This window comes from Eumetopias jubatus, unplaced genomic scaffold (genome assembly GCF_037043125.1).
Source record: "Eumetopias jubatus isolate StellerSeaLion01/CBP00866 unplaced genomic scaffold, mEumJub1_p1.0 scaffold_2, whole genome shotgun sequence".
In the NCBI taxonomy this organism is placed as follows: Eukaryota; Metazoa; Chordata; class Mammalia; order Carnivora; family Otariidae; genus Eumetopias; species Eumetopias jubatus.
Window position 1 is genome coordinate 63,458,119 of NW_028274808.1, and position 12,710 is coordinate 63,470,828.

The 12,710-nt window shown below is 39.5% G+C and overlaps 1 pseudogene; it reads right to left on the reverse strand.

Moving 5' to 3' along the window:
• Window positions 1–447: 447 nt before the first annotated feature.
• On the reverse strand, window positions 448–10,730 carry LOC114210110 (protein S100-A6 pseudogene; annotated as a pseudogene).
• Window positions 10,731–12,710: the final 1,980 nt, after the last annotated feature.

Sequence of the window (12,710 nt, forward strand, 5' to 3'; positions counted from 1 at the left end):
GGGGGATAGGGTCAATTTTTAAAACTAGCTTGCTGTTTTTAGAGTATGATATATTCTCACTATGAACAAAATTCTGACATGACAGAAAAGTACAAAGAAGAAAGTAAAAATATACCTAAAATTGTATCACCAGAGAAAACATCCGACAGTATGGTGAACATTCTTCAGACATTTCTCTATGCATTTCTACGCATTTGTAGATTAATGCAATTTTACATGAATGAAATCACACACTATATGCACTCTTTTGAAACATGCTTCTTTTCAGCCAATCATTTGTCCCTGAGATCTTGCCATATCCATCAATAAAGAACTACTTTCTTGTTTTACAGGCTGACATGTATTTCTTTTTTTTTAACCAAAAAAAGATACTTATTGAACAGTTACCCACCACTGGATTAGACTTAGGCAGGCCTTATAGACGGTCTCCACCTTCCTGATTTATTTTCAGCCCTTGAGAGCATCATTGTAGATCAAAGTCAAGGCCCCCAGGAAGGTGACATATTCCTGGAAGCTCACCACTTTGCCCTTGTTCCGGTCCAAGTCGTCCATCAGCTTTGCAACCTCAGCATCCTGCAGCTTCAGGCCAATGGTGAGCTCTTTCTGGATCAGCTCCATCAGGTCCTTCTTGCCCAGGGTATTCTTGTCACCATCGCTGCCCAAGTACTTGCAGAAGATGACCACAAGGAGGCTAACGGCCTGATCCAGCGGGCGATCCTTAGTTGGGCAGTAGGCTCAGAGCACATGGCAGGGGGAGTGTGGAGGAACCAGCGGGGTGGTGGCCAGCGCACATTTTAGCCTACAGGCTGCAGTGTATTCTACTGAATCCATGTGTTACCTTGACACAACTTACCTAGGCTGGTTCTGAATTTCTACCATTATAAAAAAGAGCCACATGAGGTATCCCATGGTTACATCTATTCTCACTCATTTATTTCTTTTGGATAAACTACTATATGTAGGGTTTTAGGTCATTTTTATGCATATTGCCAAACTATCCTCTAGAAATATTGTACCAATTTATATTCCCATCAATAGGACATGAAAGTATGCATTTCCTGAAACCATATCCAATTCTGAATGTTATTAACTTTTTCAATATTTGTTGAGATCCAAAAAATGGTATTTAATTTATATTTTACTTAGCTAGTATTTGATTCCTAATAAGAATAAACATCTCCTGGGGCGCCTGGGTGGCTCAGATAGTTAAGCATCTGCCTTCCGCTCAGGTCATGATCCCAGGGTCCTCGGGGACCGAGCCCCATGTCTGGCTCCTGGCTCGGCGGGGAGCCTGTTTCTCCCTCTCCCTCTGCCTCTCTCCCTGCTCATGCTCTCTCTCTGTATCTCTCTGTCTCAAATGAACAAACAAACAAACAAAAAATCTTAAAAAAAGAAAGAAAAATTAAAAAAAAAAAGATTAAACATCTCCTATGCTTATTGGTTATTTGGATTCCTTCTTTTTTTTTTATTCCTTCTTTTCATAAATTTCCTGTTCATATTCTTTTGTCATCTTTCTTTTTGTTTCTCCCATATATGTACACATTTTTTTTTTATTTTTAGCACTTTGTTATGTGTCATGTTATGAAACATTTTCCTGATTTGTCATCTCTCTCCCTTCCTTACAGTGTGAATTGTTAAGTTCATTTTTTGTTTGGTTGTCTGCAACACAAAAGTTTAAAAAGTCAAAGTTATAAATCTTATCTTTTTTGGCTTCTGAATTTTTGTGACATAGTTTTAAAAAGTCTGCCATATCTCAAAGGGAAATATATTTATCCATTCTTTTCCTCTAGTACTTCTGAGTCATCTATCACACTTACATATGTGATCCATCTAGAAGGTATTTACCATGTAAGGAGTTAACATCTTGATCTGTTTGGTTTTTTCTTTTTTTTTTTTCCTGGATGGATGACTAATCTATTGTCCCAAACCCTTACCGAATGACTTTTCTTTACCACTTATTTGAAATGCTACCTTTATCTATAAATTAATATATTTTCATCTGGCATAGTGATCAACATTGTATTTGGAGTCAAACAGATCTCTTTGATCATTTTCTTCATATAGCACTTCTTGTTAAGGTTTTGTTATTTAATTTACATTTTTGTTCCTATTGAAATTGATGTGTTGTGTGCCACTCTATTTTATGACTAGGGATTTTTTGTATATAAGCCAACTATTAATTTTGTACATATAGTTTAAAATAACCTCCAAAAATGACAATTTTGCTGCTTCCATTCCAGTTTTTATTGGGTTCCCTGTTTTAATATACTGGTGGCACCTCTATTTTACTACAGACATTAATGAGTTAAGGAAAAATTCATCTAATTCTACTTTACTGAGTGATTTCATTGGAAATGGATATTAAATTTTGTTAAATGCATTTTTGGCCTCAATCAAGATGATCATACAGTTTCTCCTCTTTGACTTACTAATATGGTGATTATATTAATAGTTTTTTAAAACTATAAACCTCATTTGCATTTCTAGAATAAATCCCACTTGGTCATAGAGTATCAATCTTTTAATATACTTCTTCATTCTGTTCAAGATATGCAAGATTATTTTCACATTTATAATTTGACTATAAATAGTGTATCCTAACAGTCCCAACATTTTTTCTTTTGGTTCTACTTCAGGTACTAACTTCAAAGTCAATTAATGTAAAATACATTGCTTGGGGCACCTGGCTAGCTCAGTTGGAAGAGCACCAACTCTTGATTTCTGGGTCATGAGTTTGAACCCCATGTTGGGTGTAGGATTAAGAGATAAAATAAATAAACTTAAAATAAATAAAATACTATGCTTTATAAAATGGAACTACTAAACAAAATCAGAAATGAAAGAGAAGAAATAACCAACACCACACAAATACAAAGGATTATAAGAGAATATTATGAAAAATTATATAGAAGAAACGGATAAGTTCCTAGAAACATATATCCTCCCAGAGCGGAATCAGGAAGAAACAGAAAATTTGGACAGTAATCAAATTGGTAATCAAAAAACTCCCAGCGAACAAAAGCCCAGGACTGGATGGCTCCACAAGTGAATTCTACCAAACATTTAAAGAAGAGTTAATACCTACACAAACTATTCCAAAAACAAAGAAGAGAAAGGAAAGCTTCCAAATTTGTTCTATGGAGCCAGCATTACCCTGATACAAAAACCAGATGAAGACACCACAAAAAAAGAGAACTACAGACCAATATCTCTGATGAACATGATGCAAAAATCCTCAACAAAATATTAGCAAGCAGAATCCAACAATACATTCAAAAAAATCATTCACCACAATCAAGTGGGATTTATTCCTGAGATGCAAGAGTATCTCAATATATGTAGATCAATCAATGTGATACATCACATTAACAAGAGAAAGGATAAAAACTGTATAGTCATTTCAATAGATGCAGAAAAAGCATTTAACAAAGTATGACATCCATTCATGATAAAAATCCTGAACAAAGTAGGTTTAGAGGGAATATACCTCAGCATAATAAAGGCCATATATGAAAAACCCACAGCTAACATCATACTCTGTGTTGAAAAACTGAGAGCTTTTCCCCTATGGTCAGGAACAAGACAAGGGTATCCACTCTCACCACTTTTATTCAACATAGTACTGGGAGTCCTAGCCACAGCAACCAAATAAGAAAAAGAAATAAAAGACATCCAAATTGGTAAAGAAGAAGTAATACTTTCACTATTTGCAGACAACATGATACTATATATAGAAAACCTTAAAGACTCCACCAAAAAAACCTAATAGAACTAATAAATGAATTCAGTAAAGTCACAGGATACAAAATCAATATACAGAAATCCACAGCATTTCTATATACCATTAATGAAGTAGCAGAACGAGAAACTGAGAAAACAACCCCATTTACAATTGCACTAAAAAGAATAAAATACCTCCAGGGGTGCCTGGGTGGCTCAGTTGGTTAAACGTCTGCCTTCAGCTCAGGTCATGATCATGGGTTCCTGGGATCAAGCCCCATGTCCCCTCCCTGCTCAGTGGGGAGCCTGCTTCTCCCTCTCCCTCTGCCTTTCCCTCCACTTGTTTTCTCTCCCTCCCTCCCGCCCGCTCTCTCTCTCTCCCCTCTCAAATAAATAAATAAAATCTTGAAAAAAATTTTTAAATATTTTTTTTAAAAGAATAAAATACCTTGGAACAAATTTAACCAAGAAGATGAAAGATCTATACTCTGAAAACTAAAACACTGATGAAAGATGAAGATGAAACAAACAAATGGAAAGATATTCTATGTTCATGGATTGGGAGAACAAATATTGTTAAAATGTCCATACTACCCAAAGCAGCCTACAGATTTAATACAATCCCTGTCAGAATACCAACAGCATTTTTCACAGAACAAAAACAAATAATCCTAAAATTTATATGGAACCACAAGAAACCCAGAATAGCCAAAGCAATCTTGAAAAAGAAGAACAAGACTAGAGATATCATAATTCCAGATTTCAAGATACACCACAAAGCTGTGGTAATCAAAATGGTATGGTACTGGCACATAAAAAGACACATAGATCAATAGAACGGAATAGAGAGAAATAAACCCATGATTGTATGGTCAATTAATCTTTGACAAAGGAAGCAAGAATATGCACTGGGAAAAAGACAGTCTCTTCAATAAACAGTATTGGGAAAACTGTATAGCAACATATAAAAGAATGAACTTGGACCACTTCTTTACACCATAGACAAAAATAAACTCAAAATGGAAAAAAGATCTAAATGTGAGACCTGAAACCATAAAAATCCTAGAAAAGAGCACAAGCACTAATTTCTTTGACATTGTCAATAGCAACATTTTTCTAGATACGTCTCTAAGGCAAGGGAAACAAAAGCAAAAATAAATTATTGGGACTAACCAAAATAAAAAGTTTCTCCACAGCAAAGGAAATAATCAACAAAACAAAAGACAACCTACTGAATAGGAGAAGATATTTGCAAATGATATATTCGATAAGGGGTTAGTATCCAAAATATATAAAGGACTTACACAACTTGACACCAGAACACCCCCAAAAAATCCAATGAACAGACATTTCTCCAAAGACATTCAGCCGCCCACAGACACATGAAAAGATGTTCCACATCACTCATTATCAGGGACATGCAAATCAAAACCACACTGAGGTATCACCTCACACCTGTCAGAGTGGCTAAAATCAACAACACAAGAAACAACAGGTGTTGGTGAGGATGTGGGAAAAAAGGAACCCCCTTGCACTGTTGGTGGGAATGCAAACTGGTACAGCTACTGTGAAAACAGTATGAAGTTTCCTTAACAAATTAAAAATAGAATTACCATATGATGCAGTAATTCTGCTACTGAGTATTTACTCAAAGAATAGGAAAACAGTCATTTGAAAAGATATATGTGCCCCTATGTTTATAGCAGCATTATTTACAATAGCCAAGATATGGAGGCAGCCCAAATGTCCATTGATAGATGAATGGATAGGGAAGAGATGATATATATATATTGTACCCTCTAGATCCACCCACGTTGTTGCAGATGGCAAGATCTCATTCTTTTGAAAGAATGAAAGTACTCGGGCGCCTGGGTGGCTCAGCTGGTTGGGCGACTGCCTTCGGCTCAGGTCATGATCCCAGAGTCCCGGGATCGAGTCCCGCGTCGGGCTCCCTGCTCAGCGGGGAGTCTGCTTTTCCCTCTGACCCCTCTTCCCTCCCGTGCTCTCTGTCTCTCATTCTCTCTCTCAAATAAATAAATAAATAAAATCTTTAAAAAAAAAAAAAAGAATGAAAGTACTCAGCCATAAAAAAAAAAGAATGAAGGGCACCTGGGTGGCTCAGTCATTAAGCATCTGCCTTCAGCTCAGGTCATGATCCAAGGGTCCTGGGATCAAGCCCCAGGTCAGGCTCTCTGCTCAGGGGGAAGCCTCCTTCTCCCTCTCCACTCCTCCAGCTTGTGTTCCCTCTCTCGCTGTGTCTCTCTCTGTCAAAATAAATAAATAAAATCTTGAAAAAAAAAAGAAATCTTGCCATTTGCAACAACATAGATGGATCTAAAGAGTATAATCCTAAGTGAAATAAGTCAGTCAGAGAAAGACAAATACCATATGATTTTATTCCTGTGAGAAATTTAAGAACCAAAACAAAATGAACAAAGAAAAAAGAGACAAAAAAACAAACTCTTAAATGTAGAGAACATATGGCCCACAAAAATATACATAACATTATTCATAATAGCCAAAAACTGGAAACAACCCAAATGTCCACCAATTGACAACTGGATAAACAAAATATGGTATAGCCATACAGTGGAATATTATTCAGCAATGAAAAGGAATGAAATACTGATACATGCTACAACATAGATGAAAGTCTTAAAAACATTTTGCTAAATGAAATAAGCCAGTCACAAAAGGCCACATAATGTATATTTCCATTTATATGAAATGTCCATAATAGGCAAATCCAAAGGTACACAAAGTGGGTTAGCTGTCGCCAAGGGCTGGGAGTGGTTGGAAATGTGGAGTGACTACTAATGGGTTCAAGGTTTCTTTGTAGGGTGATGAAAATGTTCTAAAATTAGGTGGTGGAGATAATTAAACAATTCTGTGAATATATATCACTCAATTACATACTTTGAAGGGCTGAATTTCATTATACGTGAATTTTATCTCAATAAAGCTGTTTTTGGGTTTTTTTTAATCATATGAGGGATGCCTTTGTGGCTCAGTCAGTTAAGTGTCCAATTCTTGATTTTGGCTCAGGTCATAATTTCAGGGTCATGAGATTGAGCCCAACGTCAGGCTCCACGCTAGGCACCTGCTTAAGATTCTCTCTCTTCCTCTCCCTCCACCCCTCCCCCGACTTGCACATGCTCCCTCTCGCTCAGTCTAAAAAATAAAAATAAGTAAAAAAATTTTTTTTAATTTTATGAGGAAAAAATATTGAAGCCACATGTGGGAAGCAATTATTTACATTTTTATTTTTTTCTCTTTCCAAAGGCTAGCTTAAGAATTGAAAACCTCTGTTAAAAACTGAAGCTTGGGTGGGAGGGATGGGGTGGCTGGGTGATTGACATTGGGGAGGGTATGTGCTATGATGAGTGTTGTGAATTGAGCAAGACTGTTGAATCACAGACCTGTACCTCTGAAACAAATAATACATTATATGTTAAAAAAAAAAAAAAGATAGCAGGAGGGGAATAATGAAGGGGGGGAAATCGGAGGGGGAGACGAACCATGAGAGACGATGGACTCTGAAAAACAAACTGACGGTTCTAGAGGGGAGGGGGGTGGGGGGATGGGTTAGCCTGGTGATGGGTATTAAAGAGGGCACGTATTAAACGGTGTTATACGCAAACAATGAATCATGGAACACTACATCAAAAACTAATGATGTAATGTATGGTGATTAACATAACATAATAAATAAATAAATAAATAAATAAATAAATAAATAACATTCTATGAAAAAAAAAAACTGACGCTTTGCCGCAGAGGAACAAAGAACACCCTAAATCTCTTGACTATCACAGACTGAGAAATGTATGAGGTTCCCAGCAACCAATCATAGACCTGTACTAGTGAACAATAGTGTAATTTCCCTGATCTATAAAATTTTGCTGACAAAAGGCTTTACATTTAAAAGATATAAATGTAAAATACGGGGGCCTGGGTGGCTCAGTTGGTTAAGCGACTGCCTTCGGCTCAGGTCATGATCCTGGAGTCCTGGGATCGAGTCCCGCATCGGGCTCCCTGCTCGGCAGGGAGTCTGCTTCTCCCTCTGACCCTCTTCCCTCTCGTGCTATCTCTCATTCTCTCTCTCTCAAATAAATAAATAAAATCTTTAAAAAAAAATGTAAAATACATTTGCACAAATTCAGCTGACTTTCCATGTCTTCTGCTCTTACAAGGTAATGATGAATCTGCTGGGAGTAGGTTGGCAGGTAGCTGAGCATATAGGAAGGATCTACAAAGGGTAACAGGAGGGAGGAGTATCAGAGATCCATGATGTGCTTGTCAGAGAGGGGCACTCTCATCCATCGGCATGTTCTCCAGGCTTTGTACCCTTCTTGGGAAGGCTACAGTTCCCAGTATCACACCTCAGAACAATTGTGAGGCACCTGGTCCTAACTGTAAACCCTGAAAGACCAACCACATCAACTCATGCGAGTCATCAAACAAGACCCAAGTTATCCTTTTGTTGCTGCTGTTGTCTAAAGGGTTGTGTTTCTTCATGAAATCAGTCAGAGTCTGGTCTAGGGATCTTTTAGGAAAATGTAATCAAGTCTGTGTTTAATACTTAATTCCCAATTCAGTACAGTATGTTAATGAACACTGACTAATGTGGAAATTATAGTACTGTAGGGTGCAGTAGTACTGATTTCAATTCTCGCACAGGAAAAATTCTACCTCTGTGTTTGCTCTCACCTGCAATTACTGTGGTGCAGCCATATATCTTTGAACAACTTAGACTTAATTTTTGAAAAGCCTTTTTAAAGCATCTTATTATCTAATAGTTGTTAGGACTGGGTATCTGTGTTACAGATATGCTTCAAGAAACAATAACCATGGAAAAATTTCTGTTTTTTTAAAAGTACCGTACTGGGGCGCCTGGGTGGTTCAGTTGGTTAAGCAACTGCCTTCAGCTCTGGTCATGATCCTGGAGTCCTAGGATCAAGTCCCACATCAGGCTTCCTGCTCAGCGGGGAGCCTGCTTCTCCCTCTGACCCTCCCCCTTCTCGTGATCTCTCTCATTCTCTCTCTCTCTCAAATAAATAAATAAATAAATAAACAGTACCGTACATACTGCTAACCTTTCCACTAGTAGTAGTAGAATAATAATTATTATTATGGAGGGTCCTTATCCAATATACTTGGAATCTAGTATTTAAACAACAAAGGGGGATAGGGTTTCTAGTAATCAAACTAATAAAGGGTACCTGGAGCATTTATTATGATAACAAATATCCCAGAGGAGGAAAATGTTACAAAATACATCTTCAAGGATGAAGGTTGTCACTACTTATCCACTATTAGTGAGCAAAAATTTTAAAAACTTTTTCTATAGTGCTGATGAATTTGTACTGACCTATTATCACTTACTTGCCAAGATTTTCTCATAAGATAAATATCTGTGTGACAGATATTACAGCTGAAATCGATCTCACTAGCCAGAAGTGGGTCACATGGACACCCATACATGGAGACTGGCTGGGGAGATCAGGACTATGGTTCAGGTTGGGTCAGCCAACCAACAATGTCAGTCCCACCATCCCTTCCCTCACACACTCCTGACCTCACTGAACTCTGTGAAGCCCAGCCATAGGGACAAGCACAGGCGCATGTAAAAAAGAAGACTGCCAGGGCACCTGGGTGGCTCAGTCGTTAAGCATCTGCCTTCAGCTCAGGTCATGATCTCAGGGTCCTGGGATCAAGCCCCGCATTGGACTTCCTGCTCAGCGGGGGAGTCTGCTTCTCCCTCTCCCTCTGTGCTCTCTCTCTCTCTCAAATAAATAAATAAAATCTTTTAAAATAAAATAAAAGACTGCCTATTTCACAAATTACCCAATTACCAGTTTCACTTATGTATCAGTAATGAAGAGAATGCGGTATCAAAATAAGGAGAGACATAGGGCACCTGGGTGGCTCAGTTGGTTAGGCGACTGCCTTCGGCTCAGGTCATGATCCTGGAGTCCCGGGATCGAGTCCCGCATCACGCTCCCTGCTCAGCAGGGTGTCCGCTTCTCCCTCTGACCCTCTTCCCTCTCGTGCTCTCTATCTCTCATTCTCTCTCTCTCAAATAAATAAAATCTTTAAAAAAAATAAGGAGAGACATATAGATACAGATTAATGGAACAGAATAGAAAGTCTAGAAATAGATCCACACATATATATGGTCAAGTGATTATCAAAAGGTGTCAAGGCCAATTAATTGAGAAAGAGTAAGCATTTCAACAAACATTGGAACTGGGCTTTCATATGGGGAAAAAAATGAACCATAAACACTATAAACAAATATTAACTTGAATTAATATAAAAGCCCACATTTCTGGAAGAAAACATAGGAGAAAATCTTTGTGATCTTGGCTTAGGTGAGGTCAAAGCACAAACCATAAAAGAAAAAAAATGATAAATTGGACCTCATCATATTAAAAACTTTTGATCTTTAAAAGACACAGTTATGAAAATAAAGCAAGACACAGAAATTCTGAGCTTCCTTTCTTGCTAGTGATCTGAAGAGGCTATAGGACTAAGGAAGTCCTCATGCACTAATGGATGGAGATACATTCATGCACAGTCTGAAGAGCACTCTGGCAGTACTTAATCAAATTAAGTACATGTATAATCTGTGGCTCAGCGGTCTCCCTCCTGGGTCTGTACTCCAAAGACATCCTCACACAAGCCCAGGAAGGGGCATGTATAACTACTTTCATTGCAGTACTAATTGTGGTGGAAGCCAAAATGGTATAAAGCAGAGAAGCAATTACTATTAATTTATTTAGAAAACTTTTTAGCATTCCCAGACCCCCAAAATAACCTCTTTTAAGCTTCTGTGATATTTTAGAACACATCTTGCTAACAGATGCACAAAATAAATCCAGATAAAGCACAGATGTGCATGAACAATTCTAAGCTACGGCAGCTTGATGCCGAGATGCTGAGGGTAGTTCCCAAGAAAGAAGCCTGGCGAGGCCACTCTCACCGCTGAGGGCAGAAGTGAGGGGCATGATCCACAAAACAAACCCTGACCACTATTTTCATTCTTCACCTCTTTCATAAAAGCAAAAATCCTGTTTGGATTTCTTTCAGTTAACTAAAACAGCTACTAACGTAGGTCTTTCATGAAAGTGAACTTTCGAGAAGCAGGGTCGGTGGCGGGCGAGGGGGGGACGCCTGTACATCACATCAACTGTAATCTTTAAATCAGAAAACAATTCATCCTGGTAGATTCTACTTTTTTTATTTTACAAAAAGGAAAATGACCACTATGCACCCATTAGGATGGCTATTTTTTTAAAAAGGGAAAATAACGAGTATCTGTGAAAATGTAGAGAGAAATTGGAACCCTTGTGCATTGCTGGTGGGAATGCAAAATGTTGCAGCTGCTGTGGAAAACAGTTTGGCAGTCCCTCAAAAAGTTAAATATAGAAATGTTATGGGGTCAGGGAGAGCAACAATCAAGAAAGAATTCTTGAGACATTGTATGGTGTAACTTAGTAGGTTTATTTAAGTAGCACAGGGACGAAGTAGAATGACCTGTACTTTTGCTACATGAAGCCGGTGGTTATATGCTTAGTGCTCAAGGGGGAAGGGACATTCAGGGAGTATGAGATTATAAATGTCTTCTTTGACTTTCTACTTGTAAAACTACTTTCGCAAGATTTCTCTGGTGCTTATCATTCATTTGGATATTAAGTATTGGTGAGGTTTGCAGGAAGGCATGCGACCCCTTAAGAATGTGACAAGGGGGGATGGAGCAAGATGGTGGAGGAGTAGGAGACCTGGATTTCGTCTGGTCTCAGGAATTCAGCCGAATAGGGATCAAACCATTCTGAACACCTACGAACTCAACAGGAGATCAAAGAAGAGAGTAGCAACAACTCTCTGAACAGAGAAGCGACCACTTACTGGAAGGTAGGACGTGCGGAGAAGTGAATCCGAGGCGATATTCGGGAGGATAGACGGCGGGGGAGGGGGCCTCCATCGGCCGCTTCTGGCAAGTGCTAGAGCCCCAGAGCACAAAATCGGAACTTTTAGAAGTCGGTTCCGCTGAGGGACGTCGCTCCAGTGGCTAAGCGGGAAGTGGAAACCTCGCGGGACAGTGTGGACTCAGGACCCTTGGGGTCACAGAAAGACCGGGGGTGCCTGAGTGCAGCAGAGCTCCCAGGTATTAGAGTGGGGAAGCCGGCTGCAGAGACAGAGCCAAGGCACAGGCTCTCAGCTCCGGGTTGCCATAAACTGTAATCCGCAGCCCAGTTGGGCCACTGCTCCTCCAGCAGTGACCGAACAAGCGGCAGAGCCGGGGAGACGCCCCTTCCTTCCCCGGGAGGAGCGGCGCGGGAGCGCTCCGCAGGGATCTGCTGGGTTTGGAAACTCCACACGGGGTCGGGTGCCAGAGATAGAAACGCTCGGTCACAGGCCGGGTGAGCACGGAGTGTGGCCGGAGACCAGGGAGACAGGAGTGACTGCTTTTCTCTGGGGGCGCACTGAGGAGCGGGGCACCGAGTTCTCAGCTCCTCCGGGCAGAGAGTGGGAGGCCACCATTTTCACCCTGTTCCTCCAAAGCTGTACCGAGAGCTTGGAGGAAACAAAAGCTCCTGAGAGCAAACCTGAGGAGCTTGCTTAGCCCGGACCGACAAGGGCGGGGCAATTCCACCTCCGGAAAAGACATTTGGGAACCACGGCAACAGGCCCCTCCCCCAGAAGATCAGCACGAACAGCCAGCAAGCCAAGACCAAGTTTACCGATCAAGGAGAACGGGAGAACTCCAGCGCTAGGGGAATACTGCACATAGAATTCGTGGCTTTTTTACCATGATTCATTAGTTTCTCAAAGTTAATTTTTTAACTGTTTTTGGGGGTTTTTTTGAATTTTTCTTTTTCCCTTTTTCAACCAACATCTTATCAATCCCTTTTTTAAAAAAACATTTTTTATTTTTCATTTTTAGAGTCATATTTTATCCCTTCATAGTAGTTACCCTTATCTTT